We start from the raw sequence: 22,425 nt of genomic DNA, 5'->3' as shown, positions 1-22,425 counted from the left end.
CAGATGTAATTTTTATATGAAGTCAAGTGATACCACTAATGAATTTAAGTCTCCAGATACTACTCTTGGGAGTGCAGCATAAGAACAAGCATTTCCGAATGCATACTAAGCAATAACATAAGCTAATAATTTTCTGCAGTCATTAAATTTAAAAGAAAGACATTCACTAGCTAATTCTCGTATGACATCAAGCTAGTTTTACTTCTGTAAAACTCAATCTGCTTTGACAATGTCTCCAGATTTCCCTCTGCTGGGATAATGAGATCATTGCTGACCAGAAATAAACCACTGCAATCTGTTAGTGATACTTTTGTAGGGAACACCCTTAGAAAGTTTATAAATGTAGAAAGACAGGAGAGGTTTCCTTATGCATGGGCAGAGAACTGCAAATAATCAGACTGATCCGGTATCCCAGTTCTGTCTCTGCTAACAGCTTAGATGGAATCAGACACTTTAGTCTTCCTGGATGTGCCTGGCTGTTTAGGAATAGAGAGCAGATGTAACAGATGAGGTGCTGGGAGAGACATCTCAATGCTGCTACTTAGAGAATTTTAATTTTATGTGTTCATGAAGGTGTAGCATTGGCTGATGCCCAGTAAAACATTAAATCCTTGCTGTCATGACCTTAGAGTCCAGTCTTCCCTATTTCCTGACCTCCCATGGGTAAACACTTGCTCTGAAGGCCCCTTATTCATATCCATGCCAGCAGAACTGGCATTGGCATCTCTGATTTTCATTTCCATTTAAGCAATTCATGACTGGTACAAGAAGGTAACATTATGCATCAAAAGAGTGATTGATCTGAAAAAACCTCAACAGGCCAGGTCCTGTTCTGCTTACTGGGGTTAAAGAGAGTAGGGTAAAAAGGCATAGTGTACATCTTTGAAATATGCATTTGTTTGCTGTGTTGGCACACAGGGTAGTTGATGAAATCAGACCAGTGAAACTTCCAGACTTTTTTGGCTCAGCATGATTGTAGAGGGTCTCATGTTTGAGGATATAACTGTGTGGGAGAAGGAGTAGCTAACAGAGTTTATTAAGCCTTGTTTGACAGCTCCCAGTAAGAAAAATTCTCACTTAAAAATTCTTTGTGCTGTCATGAGAGATCAAAATGAGTATGCTTTAGAGACAAGATGACAAGCTGCTATGTTAAATATTAAATTGGGACCTCTACATATATTTTTCAGGTTACAAAATATTTTGCTTCACAATAATTTTCAGGCTATTTCAGACATATATTTTTACACTTATTCCAGCATTTTCTACAAAATAACATGTAGATCACTGACAATTTCAAAGAGATCAGCATGTTTTAGCTTGACCTCACACATGCACCAGCTAGAAATTTCCTCTACATCTCTAGGTACCAGTGCATACTGTGGTCTTACTCTGCTGAATGCAGACTCCATTTGCATTGCTTGGAGACTATTTCAGTGTTCATGCATATGGACAGTATTAAGTTTGTACTGCTAGATAGCAATTTGGTCTAGATACTACCACATTACACAACATTTCTTTACTTACTTACCACAATAATTTTCCCATGTTCTTGGAGCTACTCTCAGACAAATAACAGAGCTCACTTGGTAACAGTGTGGTAGATTTGACTCCAGGATATGGATCTACTCATTCTTCCCTGTATTTCAGCCTGTTACAGACCTATGCTACTCCAAACAATGTATGTAGAAAACATATTTACAGCTAATTTCTCTCTCCCTTTAGAGTGTATTCATTTTATAGGAATAATTTTTGGATTTTCTAAGAATCTAATTTGTCTGAACTGCCAGGGAGATTTCTTCTTTCACAAGGCTAGGAAACCAAACCTAAGTTCAAACAAAACTTCCACCACTGACTCACTGTGGAATCCTGTCCAGCTTGTGTATTGTATCTGTAGGGAATGGACTTAATTTTCTCTACTGTCCTGATAATGCTGTACTTTGTATTTAGAGCTAGAAGGGTGTTGATGACGTACCAGTATTTTGGCTGCAAGGCTCCCACAGCATCAAGGATGCCCTTCACTCAAGGTTGCCCTTCGCTCAAGGATGCTCTTCAACAAGGACAGCTTACACAAACTGACCCAGGAATAATCCATAAACTGTGACAACTGTTCAGCAATAAAAGATAAGAGAAATGGGTGGGAAGCATTTGTTCTTCAGATGTTTGTCATCTGGACCAGCTGGTATGTGTTCTGAAGCACTACTTGACTGGACCTAGCCTCCTGATGAGATGGAGAGAATATATATTTTGTTCTGCTTTGCTACCATGCACCGCCTTTGTTCCATCTTTATTAAACTACCTTTGTCTTGATCAACAAGGCTTTTTTCATCTGATTGTCTCCCCCACCATCCTGCTGAGGAGAAAAAGTGATAGAGCAGCTTCCTGAGGAGCTTCCTGGGTATAGTAATTCTCCTGACTTACTCCCTCTTTAAACATTCTTCTTGGGTCATTCAGGAGGTTTTATAGCTCGGGTGTCTTGCTCAGGAGAACTGAGTTTGCTCAACCTAATCGGTTCCTATTAGTTACAGGGTTACCCAATATCACTGGTTACATAACATCAACACATACCCACCCTAAACTCAGCCAGACACACCCACAAAATCCTCAGAAGTGGCACACATTGAAGCTCTGGATACAACCTGGTCGTTTTACACTGATTCACAGGTCTGTGCTCAAACACACTGAGAAATATAATCCCTGTTTCCCAAAAATTTATTCTTGATATTACTATTGTTCAACAGAATTTCTTTCAAATCATGTTGAAATGTTTATTGAAAAGAATCCATACCACTGCAGTAGGCAATTAATTGTTGTAAGGCCTAAATGCGTTCAAGAGAATCAAGCTCTGTGCTCCATCACACTAAGTGGATGTACTTTGCCAAGAATGGAAATGTTCCACATTTTTGTCATTGTATACCATATACAGCATGAGAAAAATATCCCTGGTCTTATTTCCACCTATGTTGCTTAAATGTCAATACAGGTCTAAGATGGACAGGATTTTTATGTATAGAAAACCTAATCTTCTCCATTTAAAATGCATGTACAAAGAACTACCTCTATTCTTCCATCATTCATGCAGGACTGCCTAATTTGGAAAGAATGGCTTACGAGAGGTTGTAGTAACAAATCACTCCTTGTAAAGAATCCTTTTGCTCCTGATCAGACTGAGGAACAGAAAAGAGAGCTATTTTTTCCCATGCAGTGTTGAGAGATCTTCTCCTGTAGCACAACATCATCATGTGTGATCCTGAGAACTGCATCTGAAGAAAAAATGTTTAGCCAGGGCTATAAAAATTCAGCATTGTTTTGTAGTGCTTCCTTTTTCTTCTTCATTATCTGAAAAAAATCCCAAATGTCAGTCTAATTCACTGGCATTAGAAAGGAAGTGTATACTATTAATTAAAAAGTTACAACACTCTGTTATAAATGTCCAGTTCTTCACAGAGATGCCCAAACACAGAGTTCCCTGGTATTTTATGAAAAATTAGTATATTGGGGTGTGGGAGGAAGAGGCCACTGAGGTTTGGGTTTTGTAGGTGGTGTTTTTTGCAAATGTACCTGAAATATACAATTTTTCCTGACTGTAGGGTATGCATCAGGTTTAGTGTAAGATTGGTACTCCACATAACAGCAGTACATAAAAAATCAGTAGTGCTGCACAAGCACTCTTTGAAGCTTTTACACTGATACTTACAATCAACAAAGCTCTTATCTGAACAACAGTGGGAATGGCATGGGGCAGACTGAGGAGACCACCATTTAAGACAGGGATTTTTTTGATACAAATAGATTTAGGAAAAAGGCATTTCTTACCTACTAGTAAGACTATTAAACTAACTGTTTTTAAAACTATTTTAAAGTAACTGTTTAGTTACTTTAAAATTATTTTAGTTCAAGGGTTTCCTACTTGCTCTTACTATTTTATATTCCTTAAGCTTATTGGTTTTCCTTCTATGTACCTGTAAAATCACTAAAGAATCCAAGTATTAGAGTGCTTTCCAAACTGGGCAATGCCAGTTTTCAGAGCTTAGTGTCAAGTAAGGGAAAGATGGAGACAATAAAGGACTCATGAAAAATATGTAATATCAAAAAATATTCTGAGTTGGAAGGGACTCACAAGTCTAACCTTTCCCTCATATCCAGCTTAAATCTCTCCTGGCACAGCTGAACAAACCAGGTGATCTCAGACCCTCCTCATATGGCTTCCCCTTGAAGCTCTTCACCATCCTTTCAGCCTTCCTTTGCCCCTAATTACTTCTTTATGTTTTGGCACCCAAAACTGCCAAAATATAAAGCCTCAGCACTTGAGGTGAGGCAACCCTGGTGCAGAGCAGAGCAGGACAATCCTCTCCATCACCCTGGCTGGTGATGCTGTGCCTGATGTACCCCAGGATGGGACAGGGTTGGGCCCCCAGGCTGCCAGGGCAGTGCTGACTCTTGTTCAGCTTGCCCTCTACCAGGGCCCCAGGTCCATTTCTGTAGTGTCACTCTCCATCATGTCATTCCCCTTTCTGCCAGTTCATCCAGGGTTGCCCCCTCCCAGGTGCAGAATCCAGAACTGGCCCTTGTTAAACTTCCAACAGCTGCTCATTGCCAAGCCCTCTGATTTGTCAAGGTCTCTCTGCCTTCCATCTGTAGACTTACTTAGTATCCCTTCAAGTTCACATGTATTTTAAGTATTAAGAATTATCTGAAGGTAAGGAGCACACAATTGTAACCCAACAGGTGCTATTGTTCTCATTTTCATTAAGAAAGGAGATTTTCAGATTTTAACAGACACTTGTTCCTGGTTTATGTGACTAGTGGGGGAAAACACCATGTGCTATGAATAATGAAGCAGGACATGAATGCAGCAACTAAAATTGCTCTATGTAACACACTGTGAACTACAGAGCTTGAGAAGACAGAAGAAATTGCCCAGATTTATTCTTGGAAAGCCAAAAGACACGTGAAAAAAAAAAAAAGAAAAAGTAAAGTGCTGTAAAAGAAAAGTCTAAGTAAGTAGAATCAATCCACTTAAATCTGCTGCAAATAGTGAAGACTGAAGAGCTGAGGGTTACAAGTTGCAGGACTCCCAGGCTTACATGTTGCAAAGTGGCCTTAGAGGGGAACAGCATGGTGGTTGGGAATGCCTTAATGCTCCAAGGACAGCAAATTTAGTGTAAAATGCAGCTTCAAGATGTACATAAAATGCTAGGAGTACCAATTCTAAACTATGACAGATACCTTGAAAGTCTATGTGAACATGTGTGTGTTGATATCTTTTTTGCAGGGAAAGGAAGAAATACATAAAATTAAGGATCAATCATTTTTATCTGACCAAATAAAGTCGTTAAGTAAAATTTATTTTTAGAATAAAGTAATTAACATATTCTGTGATTAATTCTGTTGTTTTTCTGCATTAGGACACTAAGGTGCTGCAACTGAGGCAAAAAAAGGGTCCTATTACCTCATTTTTATATTTGTACTACGCAACTAAGTAAACTCTTCTCCTTGGACAAGAATTATCTCATTTTCTCTTTCTACTTTCCACAAATACTACAGTAAAAAGAATTAGTAAGCAGGCCAGATTCCAATCTAATAAAACACAGTTTACCTGGAATGGTTCCATTGTGGCTGACAAAATCCATCTGGGTTTGCACTTGTCACCCAGATCAGTAGCTGACTGTTGACCTCAGAGTTTTTGAGAAGATGGAGCCTGAAGGCAGCAGAGTGAAGTTCACACACTGGCAGCTAAGTACCTAGTGTTTACCTGAACAGAAACATCTTGGGAGTCTGCCAAAACCAACCAACCAAAAAAACAGGGAGAAATCTAGAGAAGAAAAACATGACTTCTCTTGCCTTTTGCCTTCCACTGGGTAATTTCTGGGCAATCTATGCCACGTTCTATAGCTATGTTACAATTTAGGAAATTACTTCACTACTGAAACGCTGAGTCATCTTTGTTGAGACAAGTCTATAACATAATGGTGACATAATTTAGGGATATCTTGATCGGCATTTTAATCTATCCTTTTATGTGGTTTGGCTAGAATAAATAAGGGATATACAGGCAGCCTTGTTCCTCGCAGTATTTTATGCTGTGGATTATGCATTAAACTGTACTTACAGTACTGTGCGTGGTGGGAAAAGACGTGTAGTTTACCCAATAATCCTGACTTCATTCTGTGTAGGAAAAGAGCTTGAGTCGTCAGTAGAAGCTGAACACACAGTGTGAGATGGTTATGTTTTTTTTATCAGTTACTGCCTCTACAGACTTACTAGTATTGAAGAGTTCCTCACAGATTGCCACCAAATTTGACAGTGTTCTGATGGAGGATTTTGTCAGCTCCATTTAGCAATTGCCTGTGAAAACTGAGACAGATAACAGACTTCCTGACAGTTTCTAATCTTCATCTCAGAGGGACAAAGGTTAATTAAATACTGCTGCAAGACAAAATTAAATTTCAGCCAAATATTCTTTCAAAAGCTGCATAGGATGGAAGGCTGCCAAAAAACCCCACTGAATTTGGAATTCAAGAAAGAAGAAGGGCCTCCAGGTCTGCAATGCAATAAAATCATACTTTTGATCATTTCTCAAAGGAGTAGGCCAGAGGATGCAATTATGCATAGATTTTCTCTAATAGTTAACAAACTACTAAAAGGTAGGATTTCAACTAAAACTCCTCTCTGTTCTTCTGGAACACATCAAGACTCTAGCATGTCTTCCATCTTACTTCATTTTTCATAGAATAATTTCACATTAAAATTTGGTTTTGGACAAAACACTTCTAAAAACAAAATTAAAAGCAAACAAATAAACAAAAACCACGAAATGACACTCCCTCCCTCCCTTCAAAAAATCCAAACCAACAGACCAAGAAAAGTCCCAATCAAACCAAGTAAAAAAAAAATACCAGAGATTGAAAACCGGAACTCTAATCCACACATTTTCACAATCAGGATTAGACGGTCACCTGTGATCCTTCCAGTGTTTTCTTATGGCAATACAACTTTCTCCCTTGCTTAGTGGCAGCACCAGACAAGGTGGAAGGAGAATGCTCTAAATTCAGTTTGTCATTATTATTTTGATCTTCCAGTATCTACAGAAATGGATTTGGTCCCTGATCTCTTGCTTCTTGATGACAATTTTCACCAGCAGCCATTACAATAAGAGCAAGCAGCATCAACAACCCATACCAGATTCACTGCTTTTGTACTGGCAGAATCCCCTATCCCACTGATGTCTGTGCTGTATATCCTGGTTTGGTATGTATTTCAGGGTGTATTGCTATGCTGCACTTAACTCATTTGCTCTCTGTGCTTATCAGAGGAGGTAAATAGGACTAAGAATTTTTAAATTTCTTTTTTTTTACAGTTCTAAAGTTCAGAACTTGGGAACAGAGGGGGGATGTGAAGGTGGGCCTCCCTCTCACCAAGGGTTTCAGATGAACTCACCCGGTAGTTTGCCATGAGCCCCAAATGCTACATTCAACAGCCCTACCAGGCCAGGTTTCCCAGTTCATTTCAACACACCAGCTGAGCCACTGGCACTACTGTGTTCATTGAATGCCCATTCTACTTTCAAAGTATTTAATTGTGAAAGCATCCAAGTGAGGTCAACTTTTTACTTATGCAACATTCATAAAACAGGCACTAGATTTCCATGCTGATTACATATGTCTTATTTTAAATGCAATTAAAAGCTAAAGCATAGAGCCCTGGATTCTCCAAAAAGCTAAAACATTTGAGATCTCTGGTTAAAGTGAGTTCAATGGTAAGAAAATAAGCATTTATCTTCTCTTTCCAAAGTTTACATAAAGGAATTATAATAATGAATCGTTCACACTGCACAAATGTAAACCATTTAATTAGTAAAGGACATTACTGCCCATAAGGACTTTTTTTCCTTTCCTTTTCTTTTTTTTTGTTTAACCATTATTTAGGGGCTTAAATGCAAGTTTTTAGAGACTTTCCCATAACTACCAATATAGAGTCTTGCCCTTCCTCCGAGGTCTCTTCTGGAAGTCAACTGGGCAAGACAAAGCAGAATTGACTTTGTGACACACAGACATTTTTAGAGGTGTCTAAAACAAGAAAATTTTTTCAACTTATGTTCTGGTTATGAATGAGCCCCAAGAGGCAGAGGGTCTTTTATTTTATGCAATCACTTTCAGAAATCTAATAAATTTCTTCAAAAGCATTATTGTACAATAAGTATCATGTGTCTTTGACAAATGATAAAAAGAGCAGAGAAGTTACATGGACAAATTAAATGGGAATAATTTGAAAGGAAGTTCACAGTGCTTTTTAATTATCTTACTAGTTTAAAAATAACTATTCCACTATCTTCAAAGGAAAAAGACCATGACATCTGAGGAGTTCATTAGCTCTACTTAAAGAACCAAATAACTTCAATACTAAGCAACTGTTTAAGTCTAAGACACAGGGCAAAACAATGCTGTAGATTCTATTTTCAGGGGAAAATGTATATAATTTAAACTCACATAAATAAGTGAATAAAAGTGAATAAACAGTGAATTAAAATAAGTGTCCTAGCAATATGACTGCTTGTAATGGCAGAAAACACTACTTATTTATTTGAAGTTGTCCTAGGACAGAAATATTTCAGAAATACTGCTGTTATTATTTGAAAACATTGTGAAAATATACTGATATGTCAGATAAACAAAACTACAATTTTCTTTTTGTAGGCTATGAATACTAAGAAAATTTGTGGGAAACATAGAGTGTGTGGGTATTTTTCTTCTCACATTAATATAGGGCACTTATTTCAACATCCTTGAACATTTGCAAGGTGAAGAGAGAATAATGATCGTCTCCTAGCTCTTCTGTGCAAATATTTAAATTTTGCATTCAATATTAAATATTTTTTCTGCTTCTTTAGCATGTGAATACCTCAAAATCTTATGATGTGTCATACCATGGAAATAAAATTACTTGCACTTCTCTGAAAAAGTAGTGAGATTGAAACTTAGAAATATTCACTTGTGCTGAGAATCCAACTTCATTCTCCTGATCTCCAGGCTAATCTGTTCATTACTGTTCAAAAGCAGTATCACATACACAACAAACCTTCTTTTATCTAACATCAACATAAGGTTAAAAAAAGTCATAAGTGCTGTAAGAAAGTACAGCACTAAATATATATATTTACTATAGCTGAAGTCTGAAGACCTTTAGAGAAGAACAAAAATGGCTGAGATCCTTATTTAAGTTTCTGCTGGAGTCTTCTCTAGTTGAAGAAATGAACATACATGACAATCTTCAACCAGCCTAAATAATCTGCATAAATCTTATTAACTAAAGTTTATCTATTCCAATTTAATTTGAACATCTGCAACATATTTATTTAATACACTCCAATATTTATACATTTCACTGCTAGTCTATCCTTGCAGTTTGGCACCTTAACACTAGAAATACATCAAGATGTTAATATTAGCCACTCTTTGAAGGTACTCCTGAAGAGCATTACTCCATGAAAAAAGACAAAGTTATAATTTTTAAGTGCTGTTATTCAGAGGCTGTTTCACATATTGTTTCATGTACTCTTTCACATTGTGAAACCATGTGTCCTGAGAGAGAAGCACAAAATTTCTGGCACATAGGAAAAGCAGGGGTTTATTAGAAAGAATAAGAAATACTTTAATACTGCTCTCAGTTGGAACTAGGTACTGGATAGTAGCTTTTGATTAACATTACAACATTTAAAATAGCCTCTGCTATTTCCCCCCTGACTCTCAAAGATCATTCTGGCACAGCAGGAGTTGACGCTACAGGAAGAAATCACACTTCCCTGCAATAAGCAGAAGCTTCTGACTAGTTACAGATCTATTTTTCAAAAATCTGTGGGTGTATGATCTTGGCATTTCCATGCTAAACAGGAGGGATACTATACTAAGGAGGATAGAAAAAGTTGCATATGGATTAGAAGGAAGAGATGCAAGAACTCCAGCCAGCTTCAAAACTTACTGCATATGCTGGTCCACTCTCCATGATCCACTGCATCTCAGTGCTTAGCATCACCCTGTGCAACTTGTCTAGGCTGTAAATGTGATTATCCAAATAGTTAATTAATCTAGCCTGAATTTTTTTCAATCAAATGGTAGAAGATATATTTTGACTCCTATCAGCCTTTAAAAAATTGTTGTACTCTGTCAGCAGAAGTAAAACATAAGGCTTAGCATATTAGCTTCTGCAAATATGTAAATGTTGGGAAATTCAGCTGGACAGACTAAAGCATTCAATATTAAATATTTTAATATTGAATTATTAAATTTGAGGAGGAAGTTGTGTTTTGTGTCCTTTTGTCCATTTCTGTGATATGAAAAATCAGAATTTCCCACTGTGTTGATGGCAATAAATAGAATTGCAGTTATAAAACCACTGATCAGAGAACACTTCCTCTTTGTCCCACTTTCTTGTCATTAATGATAAAGTAGGGAAGAAATGATAGTTGCACATACTGTAATTATAATTAAGCCCAGTAATACACTGCCTACTCAGCATTATAAATCTGACTTCATTAGTGCCCCAAGAAATACTACTTTGACTTACACCTAACACGTTTTCATACTGTGTTAAGAACTTCCGAGTAACAGCTGGTTTCTGATCAGCTGGTTTCTGATGAGTTGGCTATGCTTAGGACCATTCTGCCTTCCTGGTAGTTGGGCTGAATGCATGACAATTAACCAGAGGGATGATACTTAAACCATACCATGTACATCCAGTTGAGAGTCCCAGCATAGCTAAGCTAGATATAGTAGTAGGCACAAATTCTGCTGAAGCTTATCCCCTTACTTAATGTTTATAATGATGTAACTGCCTTAAAGGAATAGAAACAGCCATTGCCTGAGTTGCTGAACTAGATTCTGCCAGCAGCTGTTGTGGAGTCCTGTTCTTGTCTCAGTGAACCCTTGGGGACATCATCAAGGTGACATCAGCAAGGGATATGATTGTGGTGCTAGTTGCAGAATACTCAGATCCCCATTATGGATGGAGAAATTGCTAGACAAGGACAGTGACGTCTTCTAGTATATTTGAAACTCTAGGGAGATCTAGGAAAATAAACCACATGGAATGACAAGGTGAACATACTGTTTGATTATTTAGGAAGAAAGCAAATGAGACATCATATCATTGCACCTCATATGACAAGACTGAGCCATAGCTGATCATTCTCATATCTCCTTTCTGAAAAGCAGAAGAGAACCGGATTTCATTATTCTTCTATTTTACTCATAGGACCCTTCAACCCTGCTTAAATGATATTAGGATATTATTAAGCCCTAGTATTTAAAAAACAATTATATAATTTCTATGTACAGTATAGCAGCCAAGAAGTTGTACCTGTCTGGGTAGTAGAGAGAGATGTTTTCTGTTTCCCATCATCTTGTTCTCCAGTAGCAAGCAGATATCACAAAGGCAAAAATAGTGAGAGTATAGTTGGGGGAATGGATTCCATGCAGAAGCATTTTTGAATGTCTGAGTTACATAAGTTTTATGGCTGAAGTTTTCTGAGGACATGCATTTGAATTTCTCTTCCTAGTCATGTTTTACACAACTCAGTTTAATTTGTTTTTCCATAGTCACTTCAGCCAAAACACAGAACAAGCATATGGTGAAAATGTCCAAGAATATATTCATCCATTTTTTGAGTATAACAAGATTAAGTGAAATAGATGTTTCTCTCAATCCCCTCACAGAAGGGATATGTCACATAACTCAGAGGTGATTAAAATTTAATTTGTAATTTTTGTGTTTCTTAACATTCAAGCCACATGTCTCAAAGAGATACACAACTGTTACATAGGCTAGATTCTCTGTACTTAGAACCTATAAGCTAATCTTAAATGAGATAATAGGACACTTAAAACACTCCCTACTTCTGATATAGATAGTTTTTTCAAATCTTCATAGCTATAATACTGCCTTTCATGACCTGTACATGCATTTGAGTTGATGGAACACAACAAAGAACATTAAATAGAAAAAGAATTAACTGTTGGAGGTCTTCAAGCATCCTGCAGTGATCACAGGATATTGTATCTTTGGCTTCTAACTCAGCTAGCAAACTGCATGTGTAGAACCTAATATATGAGTATGTACAACCAGAGTAATGTAGAGGATAAATCACTGTTGGCCCTTGAATCTTGGTTGTTGCACCAGCCGTGTCCGTTTGTGACCTTGTTCAGCAGCACTTTTTCTCCATGGTGTGCTCATGAAGCAAGAAAAACATCTTGAAGTATTTAAAAATACACATTGTTATGAAAAATATATATCAAAATATATATCAAAATTGTATCTCAAAATACATACTAAGTATCACTTTTAATATCTATGTCCTCAGCTGAAGGATGCAATACATGTAAGGGTAATTGCCTGGCAGTAAATCTTGGGTTTACAACGATTTTATAAAAGAGTTAGCACAACTACTCATTTTAACACACTCAGAGTTACCCTCTGAATATTACAGTTCTGTGAACATACAACAGGATTTCTGAGCTTTCCTTTTCTGCTTTTGACAACTTCTTGCTCCTTTCAGATGGTCAGAAAGCTTGAAAACAAATGTGAAAGCCCTGTCCTGCCCCACCATAGGTACTTTGCAATACCTCAATAGCCAAAAGGTCCAAGTTGCTCCTAAATAAACCTTAATAGAATGTCCAAGCAAAGGAAAGGTGATTTAAGAGAGTGAAACATTTAAGAATTAGACATAAACTAATTTATGATAATTTTTTCGATTAGTTCATACAACATTTACTAGGATAGTATACTTGAAATAGTATGAATTAGTGCTTTATTCCTTCCTGAATTTCAGGTTGATGTGAAGAGAATTGTAGAATTTTATTGAAGTGCTCAAATGCATGTAACTTTTAACCACTATAGTTTCTGAAAGAAACAATTTATAATAATCAGTAAAGAATCTAAAGTAGCTTTCAGAAGAAAAGTATTAATATATGCATATTAATAATTATTAATAGTAAGACCATTAAAACGTATTAATATACTATTAATAGTAATAAACAAATCATTAATACTTTTAAAATAGTTACTTATTAATCGATGCATATTAATAGTATTAATATATGCATATTACCAAGTTCTATTCACAGGATGCTGTTCCCAGCCTTTTACATCGCAGGTGAGCATGCATTACTCTATACAATGCAAATCTGCTCTCTAGTGGCCAAAATTATCACAACAATTTTATAGAAAAATACTTAGTTAATCCTGAGGTAAAGTAAATTCATTGTTGTTTTTGCAGAGTTTTTAAGAAAAAAAAAAAAAGATTAATGAAATAAATATTTGAGTGACTCAGCTTAAGAGTTCGTAATTCTACCCAGACCCAATAATTTCAGTTAATTTTTCTACCAGTACTAGATCAATCTCTTTTAATATAGCTTAAAATACAATTGAGGTACAGTGGAAAATCATAAGAAAAAAGATAACAAATTTTAAAAACCTGAAACAGCTAGTGTACTACCGGCATGAATGGTGAATGAGTTTAGCAAATTTGAATCAGCAAGCTTGAAAGCTTGTAAGATAGAAATGTCAACTGTCAATGCACATGCATGTTATTACCTGTCAGTAACATTTCGTCCTCCTCAAACTATGAAGTAACCATAGAAATAGGAGATAACAATGTCATTATATCATTCTAATAATTTCCTAATTACATCTTTCCTTGCAGAAGTTTCCAAGGGAGACTTTTTTTGAGAAAGACTGTCAATACAATTGAATTTAGAGTCTGCTCATTTCTCTATGTTGACTCTTACACCTTGTTATTAGCTCCTCAATCATGACTGTGTTTAGATTAGACTAGGTAGCACAAACATTTCCAGCTTTTCAGCTACGGCATTCTTCATTTTAGTAATTCACACATAGATGTGTGCTTACTTATGAACACTGGTAGATTAAACTGCAGCAGAATAACTAAATTTACCATAACTTCCACAGGTTAGTGCCTGGCTCAAATAGATATACGGATGAGGAATGAACCACTAATTTCCAGTCCGGGAAGTAAAGGCTACTCAACACTGGCCATTTTAATATGCAGAAATTCAGTAGCAGCTAGGTGTGCATTTTTGACTGGCACAGAAAAGACGGTGATGATCAGTTCTGCCACAGCCATAGCCTCCAAGGCACCTGATATTTGAGATCATATTGGCAGAATAAAATTGAGCATACTGGTAGGATAAAGTTGAGTTTTACAAACAGTTAAAAGAATTTAACTGTCCTAATAAATATTTGGAGTTCTCCTTATATCAATGAAATCATATCATATTTGGTGGGTTTCTCAGATGCTCAGCAAAAGGAAAATAAAAAAGAGTGAGAAAAAAAGTGGGTGAATGCAAAAAATGAGGTTGTGCTTCACAACAATCAGAGATTTCATAGACCATGCTGACTTTCTTAATTGCCAGCCCTTGCATTTGGGAAGATAAGGAAGACCAACAGCTTTTGGAAGTTCTCTTTTTAAGCACTGCAATAAAATGTTTGTGTCATCTGAAGTACAGACTCTAGTTTTTCAAAAGAGAAACTAATTTCTCATTTACAGGTGTAAAGGCACACAGATGCCTAACTTGTGTAGCTATCTACAAGAACAGCTGATAAATAGCTGATCCTTTAGCACTTTCCCATTGATGTATTTCTGCACCTACACTGCAGTACTGCACACAGGCCTTTGCTGCTCACTCCTTATAATATAATTAGAGAAGAACCCCAAATAAAGCCAGCTGATCCCTGCCCCAAACAGGTAGCAATCCAAGGCACCAATGTGTCAACAGCTGAGCATAATTACCAGGGTGAGGGAGACAGACTGGTCTCTATAACCAAAATCATCACAGAACAGCAGCTGCCTAGCCAGCAAAAATATGCTATGCTGACATGGTGTAGAATATGCTCTCTCTGGAGACTTAGATGGGGCAATGAAAAAAATTGTTTCATGTTTGCATAAAACGCCTTACATTTTGCAGTACTTGCAGATTTCTTCTATGACAAGGCTGCTGTACAAAGCTAATCAAAGACCTGTGTGAAGTAGACACAGGTATTTTGTTTTGTGTAAAGAAAAAAATATAATTATGGCAAACTAGCTTATGGGGAAGCCAGCTGTTCAGCTGTGTAAGAACCAGACACCTTGCTGTTATCACCCAGATATATCTTAGATGGACACCATCCAAGTGACTGTTGCTATTTCCCACCATATTATATTACAGCATGAAAAAAATACCAGCAGCACTAAATTTAAACTTCTTTTGTCTCAAAGTTATACTGTAATGTCAAAGGATACCAATTAAATTTAAATACAGAAATATTTATATCAGGATGGATGTTAAATTCAAAGACATAAACTTTTAATATAATTTGAGATTTGAAATTAAAAAAAAAAAAAAAAAACCACAAAAAAACCTTGGAGGTTATTTGCTGTGGAATCACTGCTACAAAACAGCTCAGAGAAGTTACCTGAATTTTTCTACTGGACTACCCAGGATAGTTAAGTAGTAAGGAAACATATGTATCTGCAGTTTCCTGGCTGATTTGTGTACATACACATGGTAAGTGTACAAGGACACATCATGCTCTGTTCTCATAAGGTGATGGTGTAGCTCAGATCTGAATTATAGACATCACTTTTTGTAATTAACCAAGGATTTCCAATTCTACTCACACTCTCTGACAATGGGATATTACCACTTTGTCATTTTTCTTTTGCACAGTATTGTTTAAAAGCACTTGTGCATTTAGCATAAATGGCTGTCCTTAGCTAACCAGCCCAAAGTTAAAATATTTTTAAGTCACTGCTTTGCATATGTAGTATCCCATGACTGTAAGATTAGTACTAATATAACTTGATGTTTTTAGGAAGCATTGGGTCAGACATACCTGTGGCACTTCTAAAGGACTCGAAAAAAATAGTCACAACACTGTTGTTCACAGCGTAACTGAGTGCAGAAATTGCTGTTGTCCTGGGCTGATGTTTTGCAGGAGGTCAAAGAGGAGGAAGCCAGAAGACACATATATGCAAACTAAGATTTTCATGTGGGGGTCAAGCTGTAGTAAGACATTTTTATTAAACCTGAGAGGGTGATCAGAGATGACAAAAAGTAGGAACATTGGACATTGAACAGTGAGAAGCAAGGGAAGACCTCATGGTTAAGACAACATTCTTCACAGCAGAACAGTCAGGAATAACTGACTAGCCACAGGAAGAATCTAGGATAGTGTATCAGATACAGGAATTATTTTTTTTTTCCAGTGAAATAGTGTCAGCACTGGCTTGATCTTTTTCCATAAATTAGTTGGTTTTGTTTTAAAACTCTGATAGAAAAATTGCTCAACAGCGTAATATAATTGGCAGTTTGAGCAATAATAAGAGATAATCCTTTGAGGGATATTCATTGCTTTAAGACTTGCCTGTTTACTTACTTATAAGAAAATACAAAACATGTTTCATAAAAATAGAAAACTGTCTTTACTGTCTAATCCCCCCAAAACTGGGCCCAGAATTATAATTTGGTTTTCCTTATGGCATCCACTCAATATTAAAAATGAAATTTGACAACTGCAATCTTTTCCTCACCAGCTAAAATATTTACTAATCCCTTGACTTGAACATAGATCAGTAATGCTAAAAGCAAAAACATACAACATCTCCTGTTCCTGCAAAAACCGACAAACTCCTCCCTCAAAAAGCCCAGAAATGAAAATAAAGAAAAGCCTTTCTTTTATATTAAATTTAAGTTCATTAAACAGCTAATAAGTATTTGAGGGGCAACTGTGTAACTAGAATAATAAAAAACAGGTAATGGATTATTCACCACATGTTAAATTCCCTCTTCAACAGTCTATTTCCCTATAATCCCAGCAAAAGTGTTTTCTGCAAGATTAGTGTGTCTTTCCATTTCAGCACTTGCAACCCCCCTCAGAAATTACTCAAACACCACTTCTCTACTGCTTGTGCGTTCTCACTCAGCACCTATTCCCATGCTGTCTGAGCTTCTGCTAGGGCTTAAAACAGCATGGCTAACATCAACCATATGTTGTTTGTACTTTCATTCTTCCCTCAGGGAGGAAATGTACTGTAAAGAGTTCTGTTTTCACGGTGGTTGCTTTTATTGATGGGGTGGGGCTTTTTTGTGGGCCAGGTGAAAAATTATCTTATCTGAGATTTGGACCAAAAAATGGAAATTTTTTCAGAATCATCCTGACAAACTGAGTCAGCAGTGTTCTGTTAGTGGGTGGCAGAAGAACCTCAAGGTTCTTCTTGGTGCAACTACAGTATTACCTTGTGGGTGGAGATGGTCTTATCCCATTCACAGCAGTGTCAGGATCAGAGATAAAGCTCCAATAGCCAGGGTTCCAGGTGGAAACCAGAGACACAATTACCTATGGACTTGGTGCAAGGCACCAAGCAGGGAAATGTTAAATTTCTGAGCACTATTAAGGGTATGATCTAAGTACAGTGTGTATGGTAGTCTAAATTTGTGGTACATGCAAATTTTTTCTGTCATTAATACATTAAATCATAGATGCAGTCTAGAAAATAGGGGATGCATGCTGAGCCTTCTCCTACATTCCTTCATGTTTTGTATGTTTTTTGTATGGTTGGTTGGTTTCTTTGTTGTTTTTGTTTTATATGATTTCTTTAAACAGAGCCAGTCCATACAGGTCAGAGCTCTGGTATGTTTTTCACTTTTTTCCTGATCTCCATGATTATTTTGATTTGCCTTCTCTGAAATTGCTTTAACTAGCCAAGCTTGAGCAGTTCCCAACTGCTACAATATTTTCATCAACAAAGCACATGAGAGAGTGTTTATAGTTGAGATCCTGAACACACTGACAATGTACTGCACTAAGAAGTCAAAAGATATTTGAGAAATCCTTATGACAGATATGGCCAACACAATTATATTTAATATTTCAGTTTTGTCTTTATAGGACATTGTTTGTTTCTTGACTTATAGACTAAATGCCCCAGATAAATAGAAATATCCTTATTGATCAGAAATGCATTTTTTCTTAACCTCCTAAAGAATAAACACTATAAAAATAGAGAAATGTATGTTTGAAAGAAGCTTCAGCAGCTGTCTAATGTGAGGTACAGATTTTCCAAATGGAAAACTAACATAACAGTGTTTCATTAAAATTACACAACTAAAAATTAGATATCAAGAATAAATAGTACACTTTTTTCCCAGTGAAATATCATTGTGCCCCAATCTAAAATTCCCCTGACAATTGCCCTGACACACTTTCCATATTGAGCAGATTTTTAAGTATGTTAGTATTACTCTTGCCTTTTATCCGTTGATGTATTTTGTAGAGGATCAAGTCTGGTAACCAATCCCACACAAGTTCCATATACTTTAAAAATAATTTAGTTGCAGTGGTTGATGACATCTGTAACTTTTACTTTCCTTCAATATGAACTCAATGTTCAAATGCTTTCCGTGCACTGCCTCTTGCTGGCAGCAGATGTCCCTTTGTACCCAATATTTTGTATTTGTAAAAAAGGCTAGCTGTGAAGTGACTTGAAGTTTTTGTCTGCTGAGCAACATAGTGTTTTTACTTCACTCATTTCCACAAAGGTCTGGGAATAGGCAAAATTTATTGCTTCTATGTTTGTGTAAATGTGAGACGGAAGGACCAGGAAAAAATACCAAAATTCTGTAAATCGCAGTTCAGTTTTTACTTTATGCTTTCTAACAAACATACAAACAAAAAAGGAGGAGGATTAGGTAACTTTAACTTAGGTAACTTTTCCAATTTGCCAGAAAAATAATGAGTCAATCTTCTTCCCTGGGATTCCTTGGTTGGTATATAAATATATTTCATCTCTAACACAGAACTTGAATTTTTGTGGTTGATCCCCTAAATACCCATCCTCACATCCTGGTTTTGGCAGATTAGGGATACAAATCAGAAAGTAAGTACAAAAATTGGAGAAGTTTGGATTTTATGTCTTTTACTTAACCCTATATTTTTGAGAGTAGCTAAATTTCCAAGTGTGCACTACTTAATTACACTTAAGTTTGCCATTTTGGATACCAGGACACTATGGCTCTTCTAAGATAGTGAGAACAAGAGTAATCCTCCTGAGTAAGTGATTGCAGACTTGTTAGCTGCTTGAGCTACTTCAGGGGGCTATAGATGTCTATAGCACTCATCAAGAATTGCTTTGTTGGTGAGATCTCAGGATTTACCCAACAATGATATTCTTTCAAACTCTCAAACATATGTGTGGTTAAGGGCAGGGAAGGAGGGGGGCAGTGACAAGCCTTGTTTCTGTAGCTAGCCACATATGTCTGATTTTGGTTAAAATATTTAACAGGAAAAAATCACTTGGAAAACGTATTGTAATTTTGCAAATGTTTTTAAGCATCTTTTTCTCCATATGGAATAAAGAAATGTGTCTGGGAATGTTGGTGCCACAATTCCAAATTCTTATTGTCTCACTCACTTCCTGATGAGACCCATATACAAAAAGCCTTGAATATGAAATGACTGTAAAAACTCCTATTGCAAAAGCTACCCGTTAAATGATAAGACTATTGACAATTAAACAATGTGTTATTCTTCTTTCACTAGCTGTGCTTAGAGCAGAAGAAAACATGGGTAATGTTACAGCATCACAAAACTGAACACAGAATTTTCAGGGACTACTTAAATGCCACAGAATTTAACAAGTAGCTTTCTTTTCTTTCTGTGTAACTACAAACACATTCAGTGAATCACGCCAAGAGTTTTTACCTACCAGGTACAGAAGGAGCTAAGATTTGCTTAGAAGTACCTCTAAATGTTATCATTTGCTTTCTGGCTTTGATGAAATGTAAATGTTTTATAATTGGAAAAATGTGGCAAGTCTAGGAAGACATAAAGTGATTGGGTTATTTCCTCGTTTTGATAGCAATCAACAGAGCTGGTAGAGTTGATCATCTTCTTTGTATGGAAATTTAGCAAAAAGTATCTTTTCCAAGGATAAATAATTTCCCAGACTTTTTTCCAAAGTTTTTGTCTCCCCCAGAGAATCAACTATTTGCATTTGGATCAGTTGTTTATCTCTGTTACAGATGCTAGTTGAAGAAAGTAAGCTCTCATCTCACACTCTTTTCTACTTGTGAACTGCCTCAAGAGTGAACATATTTGTCCTTTCCCATCTTCTGGGAAAGTCAATCATTATATTTGGAGTTGTTCCATTTACTATGTTTAAGCAAAGACCAAGTGATTATAAGCTGCTTTTTCATCTTACACATTAATTAAGACTACTGTTGTCTTTTAAAATAATTACTCAGAATCTAACTCAGCAGTAGAGAAATAAAACTTTGAAAGAAGAATTAGCAACTGAAAATCAGCTTGCTTATTTTCAAAACCAAAAAGGCACAAGCTACATGAGCTCCAGTCCACTGCATTCCTCAGAATACTATTCTAAGATATCAGCAGTCCTATTTTTAATCTGAATTTTAAAGTGAAACAATCGTATAAATGGGAATTTATATTAAAAAATATCCTACCATTAGAACAACAAAATTGAAGAAATTTTCTTCAAGAGAAGGGGGAAAAATCTGTTAGAGTAATTCAGGAATAATTAGGACAATATTCTGTTGGAGCACATGCTATGTTATGACACTATTTCACTTGAAACTGCTTCCTAGCTTCAGCTGCTGGCATAAATAATTGCATAAAGCAAACTTTTTTCCAAATATCTTACAGAAGTGAAGCTGTAAACCCATGGTTTTGTGATGCACTGCAAAATTCTGAAAATCTTCAAAAAACAAGCTATTCTTTGATTTCAGCAGACTTAGGTTTTCAGAGGTGTCAGAAAGGTAAGATTCTGTCTTATAAGGGCACCAACGTTCACCCATTAACACGGACTTCATTGTCGTCTGAATACCCTGTTCAGGTCTCTGTGAAAACTGTATTTCAACAATTACTCTATGTTTGGAAAGTCTTTTGAGGGGTTCTCTCTCACTTTATTCCCCAATATTATAATTTTCTCTAGTTGATTTTATCTTTTAGATGTTAAATGCTTACAATTACTTAGTTTTGTGACATACCTGGGGTGACTATGGAGAAAAGAGATTGTATTCCACTTATTTGCTATGAAACAGCAATTGAATGCAGAACTGTGCTTTTACTCAGGCCTTGCTCAGGTAAAATCATATGGTTTAAAAGCCAGGTAAGAATTTCAATGCTTGAAAGGGTATTAGTCTCTCAATTAAAAATGTTTTTAGCCATATCTGGTCAGAATTTGTAGATGTGACAACTCTCTGAGTAACAAATATACACAAGGTGTTACCTGTCAGACTAGACTAGCTCCGCCAACATATGCACACATGTTTTACCTATAACCACAAAGAATTTCAGCTAGTGCTCTGGTATGCATTACATGGATCTGCAAACAATACAGTGCTTTTCTGTGTGTCAGTACATTGGCAAGAATGATGAGCTGGCAAAGGAATACTTTGCATTTTTCTGGATGAAATTTAGCTGCTTCTTTCACAGCATTTTTACATATGTACCTTCAGGGAAGCAAACTCTGTGGTGAACACTGTGCATTAAAAAGTTGAAATTTCCATGACTTTTCAAACTTTTATCTACTCTGATAATATAATCTGAATGCTGTTATATTTCAAATCAAGTATGCTAGTAAGTCACACTGCAGACAGCACTTTTACCATTAAAATACAGAGCTACCTAAACAGCAAAGGAGCTGAGCTGAAGAACACAAAGACAAAAAGTCCCACCATCTGTAGAAGGTGTCAGGGAATACATTAGTAATCAATACTTGCTTTGGTCACCACAATGTTATTCTGCCTACCTCAGTGGCAAAACCCAGTCATTATGGAGAAAAAGATTGTGTTATCATAGGCAGCTTTATCTACTCTCAAAGCTCCTGGAAAGAGTTTGTGAAGATTTACAGTTTTAAGCTTTAATGCTTAACTTGGAACAAACATTTAGACTGAGGTGTTTAAGAGAGAATGGGATTCTAAAATGCTTCAATGTCCCGCAGTGTTACATGGATGTAAGAATCTACCAGATACCGAGCCATGTGAGCCACAATGAAGGTATGACCAAAAGGTGATTTTACATTCAGTAAAATCTGGAACTATCTGTCATCTTTCTATTTTTTCCTAAGGCTGACAAAAATAGTCACTGCATAGAGCACAATTTCATCCTGGTTTTGATTGGAGATCTGCAATATTGTAGGCCTCAAGAAGTTCAATAGTTCTTTTTCTATTTTTTATCACAAAGTCAACTAACTGTGGCAGAATGAGAAGGCTAAATCTGTTGTTAATATTTAAATATGATCAGCTTACTGAATGAATTTAACATGCATGTCTGTGGTTCCTGAGCCAAACCAATTCATTAAGACTGGTCCTGGAAGATAGGTATCTATTGAATTTCTGTATTATCAAGAGGATAAAG

The 22,425-nt window shown here is 36.4% G+C and overlaps 1 long non-coding RNA gene across 1 annotated transcript; it reads right to left on the bottom strand.

The window, feature by feature from the left end:
* Positions 1 to 7,915: 7,915 nt before the first annotated feature.
* Positions 7,916 to 15,554, bottom strand: LOC146763903 (uncharacterized). Its single transcript, XR_014951044.1, has 2 exons — positions 11,353 to 15,554; positions 7,916 to 11,060 (listed from the first exon to the last, which is right to left on the bottom strand). It is a non-coding gene; the product is annotated as an uncharacterized LOC146763903 (long non-coding RNA).
* Between the last annotated feature and the right edge of the window lie 6,871 nt (positions 15,555 to 22,425).

This window comes from Lonchura striata, chromosome Z (assembly GCF_050655825.1).
Source record: "Lonchura striata isolate lonStrDom1 chromosome Z, ASM5065582v1, whole genome shotgun sequence".
Lineage (NCBI taxonomy): Eukaryota > Metazoa > Chordata > Aves > Passeriformes > Estrildidae > Lonchura > Lonchura striata.
The sequence above is the reverse complement of the archived record's forward strand: the minus strand, read 5'-3'. Positions and strand labels throughout refer to the sequence as shown.